This window comes from Euphorbia lathyris, chromosome 1 (assembly GCF_963576675.1).
Source record: "Euphorbia lathyris chromosome 1, ddEupLath1.1, whole genome shotgun sequence".
In the NCBI taxonomy this organism is placed as follows: Eukaryota; Viridiplantae; Streptophyta; class Magnoliopsida; order Malpighiales; family Euphorbiaceae; genus Euphorbia; species Euphorbia lathyris.
Genome location: NC_088910.1, coordinates 16,129,268 through 16,140,686, shown reverse-complemented (window position 1 = coordinate 16,140,686; position 11,419 = coordinate 16,129,268). Strand labels below are relative to the sequence as shown.

General features: G+C 41.9%; 1 non-coding gene across 1 annotated transcript; it reads left to right on the top strand.

Annotated features, from left to right (window-relative positions):
- The first annotated feature begins 906 nt into the window (after positions 1-906).
- LOC136215962 (small nucleolar RNA R71) lies at positions 907-1,013 on the top strand. Its single transcript, XR_010682963.1, has one exon. It is a non-coding gene; the product is annotated as a small nucleolar RNA R71 (small nucleolar RNA).
- The last annotated feature ends 10,406 nt before the right edge of the window (positions 1,014-11,419 follow it).

The following is an 11,419-nucleotide window of genomic DNA, read 5'->3' as shown; positions in this document are numbered from 1 at the left end:
TTTGTACCAAAGTCAATTGGTGCATCTTTTTGTTTTAATGTATCTTCTTTGGGTTTTGGTAAATCAGTTCCAGGTAAAGTCGAATTTCCGGGCATTTCCGGGCCTAAGTAATTTTTCCCTGAACGAAGAGTGATAGCCTTAACATGCTCTTTCGGATTTTCTTCCGTATGGCTTGGAAGACTTCCCTCTTTGTGGGATGGAATTGATTTAGCGAGTTGTCCAATTTGAATCTCTAAATTATGGATGCTAGATGATTGGTTTTTAATAAGCTGATCGAATTTATTCTCGATCCGTTTAAAACCATCGTCGTGATTACTTATTTTTCCGCTCATCGCATCATTGAATTTGTCGATTTTAGAAGATAAAGTGCTAATCGTATCTCTTGATTGATTTTGATAATTAGTAGTATGATTTTGATTAGCATTAACATTATTATTGTTATTATCTCTCCAGTTAAAGTTAGGATGATTTCTCCATCCAGGATTATATGTATTGGAATAAGGGTTATTAGTTTGGTTTTGCCCTTGGACAAAGTTTACCTGTTCAATTTCACTCATACCTTCGTAATCCACATCCGTTTGGATTGGTTGACCATTAGGATCACACGGTGCCATAAACCTATCAATTTTGTGCGACAAGGCAGAAAATTGGGCTTGCAACATCGCTACTGGATCAAGATTCACTATACCTTTAACTGATGATGTTGTTGAGGATGATGGTTTCGCTGATGGTAGGTGTCCACGTTCCGCGGGCCACATACTGCTGTTGATTGCCATTTCCTCCAAAAGTTCTCTTGCTTGGGCAGATGTTTTCTTCATGAATAACCCTCCAGACATAGCGTCCAATGAACCTCTAGTTGTAGGATTTAGTCCATTATAAAATGTTTGCATTAAAAGTTCAGCGGGCAATTGGTGGTGTGGGCATAAACGTTGAAGTTCTTTAAAACGTTCCCAAGCCTCATAAAGAGTTTCATTATCATTTTGAGAAAAAGATGTTAACTCTTTAATGACTCTTGCGGTTTTTGCTAAAGGAAATTTTTTTGATAAAAATGCTTGGGCTAATTGCTCCCAAGTCTCAATTGATGCGGCTGGCATAGAAGTCAACCACTCTTTGTGTCGATCCTTCAAAGTAAAAGGAAAAAGGCGAAGATTGATCGCTTCCGCAGTCACATTTGGTATTTTAAAAGTGTCACAAATTTCCAAGAAATTTGTCAAATGGGTGTTAGGATTTTCGTTAGGTAACCCGTAAAACGTTACATTATTTTGCAACATATTAAGCAACGCAGGCTAAATTTCAAATTGATTTGCATTGATTTGGGGTCTAACTATACTGTTTGTTACACCGTCCACTCCTGGCCTAGCGTAATCCATAAGTGTGGCCATTACTTCTGGCTCGGTAATTTTAGTTTTTATTGGGGTTTGGTTTTTCTTTTTCTTTTCTTTCTTGTTCTTTTTAAGGGTTCTTTCAATTTCTGGGTCAATAGGATCTGGTGATGTGCCCGAACTTCGAGAACTGCGCATGAACTTGAAATTTCACACGAACCGAAACTACCTACAAAACAGAATTTGAAAAATAAATATGTTAGTAATTGAAAATAATTAAAAATATAAAAGTTTGAATAAGTATGAATAAACCTAGATTCGTAATAAAACACGAAAAATTTAAAATTTTGTCGAAAAATTTAAATTTTTTCAAAACATTTTGGCGTATCCCCGGCAACGGCGCCAAAAACTTGTTGAGCGATTTCCGCAAGTGCACGGTATATGCTTGTAGTAATAAAAGATATCGATCCCACAGGGAACGCTTTTTTAAACAAAACTTATTTATAATCGGTTAAATTTACTTTTAAGGTTTATAATATGGAAAAATCGTTTAATCGGTTTTGGTTTTGAAATTGCTAGAATGAGAATTATATTAGATTATGAAAATGTTAGAAAATATTCTGATTTAAGAATGAATTTGCAAGATAGGAACGTTTAGTACTTTTTAGAAAAGTAAACGAATGTATTCGTTTGCATTAAGCAAAGAAAACAACTTTAAACTTTGTACGAATTATAAAGATGAAATAAATGACGGAACCTCTAATTAATATGCTTTGAACGCGACAAAACCCTTATCCGGGATAATTGCCCTTAACCAAATTAAAACTCTACCGAGATAATAATTTGCCTAAGTGTTCAACAAAGTTTCCTTGTAAAGATTTGAATTAAATACGTTTTAATGAAAACACCAGCATCAATCCACTTCGGCTCATTTACCAAAGTGCTGCATAAGAATCTATCGAATAGAACGGACTTTATTAGATGAAATATAAATTGATACAAGTTTACAGAGAACATGGAGCATTGAATTCTTCGACGGCGTGCAAGTGAACGGGTTGTCAATCCTTTCCTTGGGTTTCGTTCGAGTTTGTCAGGCTCAGGGGCGAATCCTCTACTCAATCTTCTCGCTGAATCTTCGTAATAGAGACTGGGTCGGTCTACTACCAAAATGAAAACTAAACTGGAACAATGTCTAAACGCTACTGAATTTGTTATTATTTTGTAAACAATGTGTGTACATCATATTGCTTTTGAACAGAATCTAAATCTAACTTCTGAATCACTTGATTCGGAACTTCTGCATAAATTCTACACTAATCTCTTTCTTCTACACATATAACATTATATTCTTTTTTCAACTCTCCATCAACTCTTTATTTATAGATGTTGAAGAGTCTTGATCGAAGTGTCGTGTCCGTTGTGAAGAGACGTATCCATTGTGAAAGGACGTATCCGTTGTGAAAGGACGTCTTTATCCACGCGAACGAACGCGTTTCGTCGAAAACGAAAGTGTATAACATGCTTCTAAAATCTCATGCTCGTACCGAGATTTATCAAATTCACTACCGAGAATGGGGGAGCATCAAATGCACTTCAGACGAAGGGGAAAAGTGTCTGACGACGCGTGTCGCGACCGTGAAAAGGGAAAGCGGCGGTCGCGGCACGGAGCATTTTTCGGTTTTTCAGCTCTTGTTCGTGTCTTCGACTTGGCGTTATTAATTTTCGTCGTCTTCGACTCCTTTTGTAGGGTTTTTCTTTCGAGCTCTTTTTACTCCTATTTGGATTTTACCAAATATTTATGTACATTGCATGAAAGAAACATATTCGAAAGTAAAAGCTTTCTAAATAGGTATAAATAGCATAAATTCGTAGCAATATTGATGTAATTATTGATGATATTATAGGTGTATTTTGGGCTTAACAACATCCAAGCTGAAATTAATGGGAAGAAAACCAGCTGTGTAATGGTTGATGATGGATCGGCCATTAATGTTTGCCCGCTGAAACTCTTGTCCAAATTGGGAGTAGAAAGAGGAGATCTGACTGCCTCGGAAACCGTGATCAGGGCTTATGATGATAGTCGTAGGCACATCAAAGGAGTCTTTAAGGCCAAGCTGAAGGTGGGGCCGCACGAGGAAGAAACAGAGTTCACTGTGCTGGATATACCGGTGACTTTTGCTGTGTTATTGGGACGCCCATGGTTCCATAAGCTAGGAGGGGTGCCCTCCACGCTCCACCAAATGATCAAATTTCCCTTCGGGGAGGAGATAGTGACGATCAAAGCTGAGAAATTGAGTTCAGTGGCGGCATTGGGAATTGAGCCTCAGCTTTTCTCCGGATTCCAAGTTTCAGGGATATACGAGTCTAGCATGACCGCCGATGTGGTGAAGATGATGAAAGGGGGTTTCATCCCCGGTATGGGCTTGGGAGCACACCATCAAGGGTTGCCAGAATTTCCGGACTTCAAGAATCAGAAAACTCGGAGGGGTTTGGGATATGAGCTGGGAGGTCTGTCCAACGCAGGTGGTGAAGGAAAGGTGGACCTAAAGAAGTATTTTGTGAATGAGGGGCACGGGAAGGTTTATTCTGGGACTCCCGAGTCATGGACTAGTGCCGAAGGAAAGATTCTGTCGGGCTTTGAGATCTTCAATGATGTCACCAGCTGGGGCAAAGGAGAGGCAAGCTGCTTCGTTGAGGAGATCATGATGTTAGATCTAAATGTCGAGGAGTAGGTGATCACAATGGAAGCAACTGTGGGAGCGGTGGATGAGCCCAACAAATCCGAGACATATGAGAAACCTGAGAACCCTGTTGATGACAATTGTATTACTGCTTTATTTGAATCTGATGATGTACTCGCCAACACTATCAATGAAATGAATTCTGATTTTGCTTACTTGCTTGATGTTGATTCTGATCATTCCATGCATTCTCATTCATATAACATGCCTACATTTGAAATCAATACAATAGAAATGTCAACTTTCAATCTTGGCACGGATGAAAATCCTAAACTTATACAAATTGCTCAAGAATTAACTACTGAAGAGAGGAAAGAATTTGAGAGAATAATTAAAAAATACGAAATAGTGTTTTCTTGGACATACGAAGACATGCCAGGAATCGATCAATCAATCGTAACTCACCATATTCCAACATACCCCGATGCTAAGCCCGTGAAACAGAAACTCCAACGCATGAGGCCGGAATGGGCAGATAAGATCAGAGAAGAAGTGAAGAAACAGTTAGAAGCGGGGTTCATCGAAGTAATCGACTATCCCCATTGGGTCGCAAATGTAGTGCCCATCGCGAAGAAGGACGGCAAAGTGAGAATGTGCGTCGATTATAGAGATCTTAACAAGGCTTGCCCCAAAGATGAATTCGCATTGCCTCACATCGACGTATTAATCGACAGTGCAGCATCGAGCGTCTTGCACACGAATGTTGACGGCTTCATGGGCTACATGCAAGTTCAAATGGCAAAAAAGCACAAGGCGAAGACTTCGTTCACAACTGAGTGGGGAACATACTGCTATCGACTTATGCCGTTTGGATTGAAAAGGGCAACTTATCAACGAATGGCTACGGCACTGTTCCATGATATGATACACAAAGAGGTAGAAGTTTATGTGGACGACATGATGGTCAAGTCGGAGACGAGAGAGGGGCATTTTGCGGCACTTGAGAAGTTTTTGGCCCGAATTGCAGAATTCAAGCTAAGGTTAAACCCGAAGAAATGCTTCTTTGGAGTTTCATCGGGGAAAATCTTAGGCTATGTGATCAGTAACAAGGGAATTGAGGTAGATCCCGACAAAGTGAAGGCCATACGGGAAATGCCAGCACCAAAGTATGAGAAAGAAGTGAGAGGATTTCTGGGACAGGTTCAGTATATCAGTCGGTTCATAGCAAGACTCACTGCGATCTGCGAGCCGATCTTTAAACTGCTACGGAAAGATCAACCCATGGTTTGGAATGATAAGTGCCAGCAAGCATTAGAGAGTGTCCGGAACTATTTGTCTAATCCACCGGTTCTGAGACCGCCTAAACTTGGAAAACCGCTTCTCCTCTATGTAGCGATCGAGGAGCGATCTATTGGGGCAATGCTGGCCCAGGAAGGGGACACTGGTGTGGAGCAGGCGGTGTATTATCTGAGTAAGAAGTTCCTGGAATATGAGCTTAAGTATAACATGATCGAAAAGACGTGCGTGACAGTAGTATGGCTAACAAAGAAACTACGGCACTATTTTCAATCCTACAAGGTGATCATTATTTCCCGGATGGATCCCGTGAAGTATCTGTACCGAACTCCGTCTCTAATAGGGAAGCTAGCCCGATGGTTGTTGCTCTTGTCCGAATTTGATATCGAATATGTAACAAAGAAGGTTATTAAGGGGAGAGCCGTAGCAGAATTTCTGGCCAATCAGCCTCTGAACGCAGAAGAGGAGGAGATAAATTATGATTTCCCCGATGAGCACTTAAAAGCAATAGAAGTTATACCGTGGAAAATGTTCTTCGATGGAGCGGTTAACTCAAATGGAGCCGGAGTAGGAGTGCTACTTATCTCACCAGAAGGAGAAAGGATCCCAATGTCAAAGAAGCTATCCTTCCCTCTCACCAATAATATGGCCGAATATGAAGCGTGCATCTATGGGTTGGAGTCATTAGCAGCGCTGGGAGCATCATATGTTGAAATTTGGGGCGACTCAAAACTGATTATCGAACAAGCGCAGGGAAACTGGGAAGTAAGGGAAGAAAGGTTGCGTCCATACCTAGACCAGTTGGAGGGATTGGCGCAGAGATTCAGCGAGTGTCGTTTTTATCACATTCCTCGAGCACAGAACCAGGCAGCGGATGCTTTGGCCACTTTGGTGTCAGTATGGGATAACTCTCGGAACCTTACCTCAAAGCCTTTGGTGCTGAGGAGGTCCCACAAACCGTGCTATGAAGACGTAATGCTATTGGGAGCGGATGAAAAGCCTTGGTATTTCGATATCGCAAACTTCATGAAAAGTGGGGTGTACCCGGCAGAATCAGAACTTAGGGATCAGGCTGTGATTAGAAGGTTAGCTCAGCAGTTCGTCATCCACAATGACTTGCTTTACAAAAGACATACCGATGGATTACAACTGAGGTGCTTAGATGAGGGAGAAGCCCGTGGGGCAATGGAGTCGGTACACTCGGGAATTTGTGGAGCCCATATGGGAGGAGCAGTATTGGCAAAGAAAATCGTGAGGCAAGGCTTCTATTGGCTCACCATGGAAAGATATTGTAACGAATATGCGAAGAAATGCCATGATTGTCAAATCCACGGAGATTATAATCACTTACCAGCTATGGAACTGCACGTGTTAGCACTCATTTGGCCGTTTGCGGCTTGGGGCATTGATATCATCGGGGAGGTGAGGCCTAATGCGTCAAACGGACATAAATTCATTGCGGTCGCCATTGATTACTTCACCAAGTGGGTAGAGGCAGAATCATTTAGCAAGTTGGGGTCTAAACAGATGAGGAAGTTCATTGAAAAGCACTTGATCACCAGGTTCGGAGTGCCTCATCACATGATCACGGATAATGGGGTCCAGTTTCAGGGAGAGGTGAGAAGTCTCTTCCAAGAATACGGTATTGAGCATCATAGGTCTTCTCCGTATCGTCCACAAGCTAATGGCGCAGTAGAGGCGGCTAATAAGAACCTTAAAAGGATTCTCGTAAAGACAGTAGAATCGCACCGGAATTGGCACGAGCAGCTTCCACTCGCTTTATGGGCTTATCGGACGACAGTTAGAACATCAACTGGGGCAACGCCGTTCTCCTTGGTATATGGGGCCGAAGCCGTCCTCCCAATTGAGATTGAAAAGCGATCGTTAAGAATCGCAGTAGAAGCAGAGATTCCCGAGACGGAATGGGTGAAAAAGCGATATGAGCAGTTAGCATTGGTGGACGAGAAAAGGATGGAGGCCCTTTACCACGTGCAGTTATATCAGAGAAGGATGGCCCGAGCCTTCAAAAAAAAGGTCAAGGCCAACCCTATCAAAGAAGGGGACCTGGTGCTGAAACAGATCCGAATGACGCACACCGACCCTAGGGGCAAGTTCAGGCCAAACTGGGAAGGACCATTCCTCGTGAAGAAAATCCTAAGCAAAGGGGTGGTGAAGCTTACTACTATGGACGGCATGGAGTTCTCCGAACCTACCAATCTGGATAGGCTTAAGAAATACTTTTCGTAAAAAAAAAAAAGAAATGAAAATTCCCGATAGGTTGAAAACCCGCAAAGGGCGACCTATGAAACAATAAGGGACATCCCAATGGGTGAAAACCTGAAAGGGCACTCATTTGAAAATTCCGGGATAGTAAAAGGAGAGATGAAACATCGCTCGGATCTGAAAACCGAAAAAAGGCGGGTCCTGGTAACGGTAGTTATATCTTGAGCAATTATGAAAATAATGTATAAGCGGCTAAGTATTTCTATTGTTTGTAAATAAATAAAGACATGAATATATTTGAAGAGAATGATTGGAATCATTATAATCTACTGAGTGCATAGTGTTATAAATCATGAGTTTTATCTCCTCTCATAAAGCAAGTTCTACTAAAACCCCACCCAAACCGAAAAGCCATAATCAATCGACTTCATTAAAGAGTACAAACCCCACACGTGGATTATTGGAAAGCATAAAATGGTACAACAAGCCAAAACCTCGACCCTCCTAAGCCCTACGGCTGGCCTCAGCCTTCAAAGCCAACACCCTCGCCTTGTAAGAATCATCTGTGACAAAGGTGGTCCCAAACCTCGGGGTGAAGTATGACGAAGTCCACGAAGCAAGGACCTCCGGGGTATAATTAGGCCAAGAACAACAGCTATAGATATCCGAGCGATTGTCCCAGTTAGCCTCTAGCGTCGCCAGGCCCCGGGCTGTCAAAGGATAGACCTCTATCGTCCCCAAGTCAGGGGTAAATGCTTGAAACACATTGTATTGGCGCGACACCCGAGGGGGATAATAGCATGAGGATGAGTGAAGACCAGCGCAAAACATTCTCCTCCCGCCAAAGACGGTCGAGACCCTAGTCAAACGCCACCAGGGGCACATCCACATGATATCCTGATCAGAAGCACCCTCTAAGAAAATTCTCCATTGATCAAAGGACAAGCCTCGCACCCTCAAAGTCCGATGGAGGTGACACTTGGGGGAATACGACGAATAGGGTCCACCGAAGTCATATCGAGTCAAAGGGGGAGTCATCATTTGGAACTTCTCTTGAAGCCAAATCTAAAAAGGAAAAGGAAGAAGGAATGAACCGATGGAACTCAAGGAGATATATACTGAAGCATAGAGTATACCTGAAGTAACAAAGGGCTCCCAGACAGACGGGAGGATCGTCCAACCATCCAACTTCTCTGGCAGTCATTCAAGCCTAACAGCGTCTCCATGAGGATGGTGGGATAAACCGAGTAACCATTTCCCATCCGAGAAAGCAAAGTTAGAATGTGATAATCCCCCTTTCCTGTAGAAGATACCATGAGGTAATGGCTAAGAAGGAGAAATCTCACCGAATTATTGAAACCGACAGTTGAGGGGGAGATGCTCAGTATATGGGAGAGGAGATCCGGCAACTTGACGAAGTGGTGCTGGTCTGTCATAGAATAAACCCTTGCCTTGGAAAGCTCGAGAAGGGAGCACATTCTCGGGTACAAGGGGTTAGGATCAGGAAGGGCTGGTCGAAGAGGGGTAACGAAGTGAGAACCCATAATGGCCTCAAACTCTTCTAGAAGGGGACACAACCCTGGGGACCGAAGCGAAACACATGGTAGTCAGGGTCCCAAAAGGTGATGGCAGCCCGGATTAAGAAGGCGTCTATTTTGACTTCGCGTAGATATTTTAAAGCAGCTAACTGTGGACAATCGAGAGCGTCCCAATCTAGGCGGCGCATGAAAGAGCGAAGAACATCAGAATTGGAATCAGCCATGATGAGAATGTTGGTCCCTTGAAAGGTTGCAAATATAGTTCCAAGGGGGGGTTAGGAACTATTTTACCTTTTTAAAATAATTTGGGCAGATTTCTTTTCTTTAAGAAAAGTTTATAAAACAGCGGCACTTAACACTCAGCAAGACACTGGCTTAGTCAACTAGTGACTAGGACAGCTTCGTTGCTTAGGTCAGGAAATAGCACTTAGAGTCTATTCCTGAACCTGCTCGTTTGTAGCGCACAACTCAGCTTGACCTCTTTTACTTGGTCAGTTTTAGTTTGTTTTAAGCAAGCAATATAAATAAGGAGTTAAGGTTTAAGAAAAACTTCACTCAGCAGATTTATCCAGGTTCGGCTTCTTCTAAGCCTACGTCCTGTCCCCGGAACACTTCCGAGATTTCAAATCCTCTAATGAGCTCTTTAAAGGTAGAGCCTCAAACCTTTTACAATATCAGAAATTGAGTATGACAAGAGTACCTTCCTCTATACTTCTACTCAATCCTAATCTCTCCGCTGAGTACTTAAAACCGAGTACTCAGCCTCTCCTTTCTATTTCTAGAAATGATAAGTGTTTTTGTCCTAATACAAAGATGTGCTAAGACACTTTAGACGATTTACAATCACTCTAGACTTTTACACAAATATGAAAATGTAGTGTAAGAAATTTGCTTTGCTTCTTGCTTGCAGAACTTGTAGAGATTTGGTCAGCGTAATGGCTTGATCAAGTTCTGTGTGTTGTGAAGCTTGTGATGGCACTATTTATAGAGACGTCTGGTCATTCGGTCATTTCGAATTTCGAAATAACCGTTGGAGGGAAACGGCTATATGTCGTTGTCATCCTGACTTGCATAGAGCTCTCGGCCAATCATAATCGTGTATCTTCTGTCCTCGGTCAGCACAGCAGATGGTCTCTCCTTTTATGGTAAAGTCAACTGGACAGCATACTGTGTAGTCTGAACTTTGCCAAAAGAGGAAACACTTTATCTGGAAGTTTTCCTTTGCCAGCTGCTGTCTTGTACGCTTTGTCGAGACTACTCAGCAGCTTCATCTTGAAGTTGTTCCCGAAGGTCTTCTAGATCCTTCCGATTGCTGAGTTGCGTTTTGAACAAAAACGGCAGCGTCTTGACATACGCGGGCCGAGTGTACTGAGTTGTTTAACTTGGGCCTTGGTTTCCGTATTGGGCTTGGGCCTTCCAATCCTTATGACTTATAACATTTATACTCAATATTGAACAAACACATTAGTAGAATAAATCAAAGCATTTAAACTTAGTGTGTTTAGGATATGTGTTATAATTTATATTTAAACAATTTTGTCAAATCAAAATTATGTGGAAAGGTATTTCAACAAACTCCCCCATTTTGATGTTGGCAAAACTATTCAGCAAGGTATTCAGTATGAGCTCCCCCATGATAGTTGACCTTGTATCATTCAGCAAACTCCCCCGTAAGGGTTGCACTACTGACTTAGTTTTAATTGCATCATTTAAGAATTTAAATGAGTGAGTTTAAGGTCAGTTTTTAGGTGTAGGTCAGCTATATTACATATTCTATTTACTCAGTGTTAAGCGGAAGTTTTAGATATACAGAGCGCGCTGAGCAAATTATTGTTCAATGAGTTCTTTATCAGAATGTTTCATAAGATCATAGTATGATGTCAAACATGTTATCAGCATATCATTTAGTCAATAAATATTATAAGTGTTAAGTATGGCTGATGAAGATACAAAGTAACTCAGTACTATAAAAGCATATATCATAACTCAGTATTGAAATCAGGAAATAAAGTATGATATATATATTGAGAGAAGTCAGCAAGTATATAGACAAAAGAAGTAAACTAGACAAAATGGGTTACACAGATGTGGCTTAAGCATGCTAGTCTATCTATTTCTTTTTCTTGCCCTATGACTGACTTCGCTCGTACCGACGTCGCTCATGCTGAGCTCTGGCAGCTTGCGCTTTCTCCCCCGTTTTGTCAACTTCAGGGAGCTTGAACGCATCGGTTAAGACAGCACGAGAAAGTTCTTGTGAAAGCTCTTTTAGTTTGTCAGCACTTTCGTTCACGCCATCAAAAATGGCAACCCCATCAGCTGAGACTTCTACTGGTATATGAAGATCAGCAGCACTGAGCAT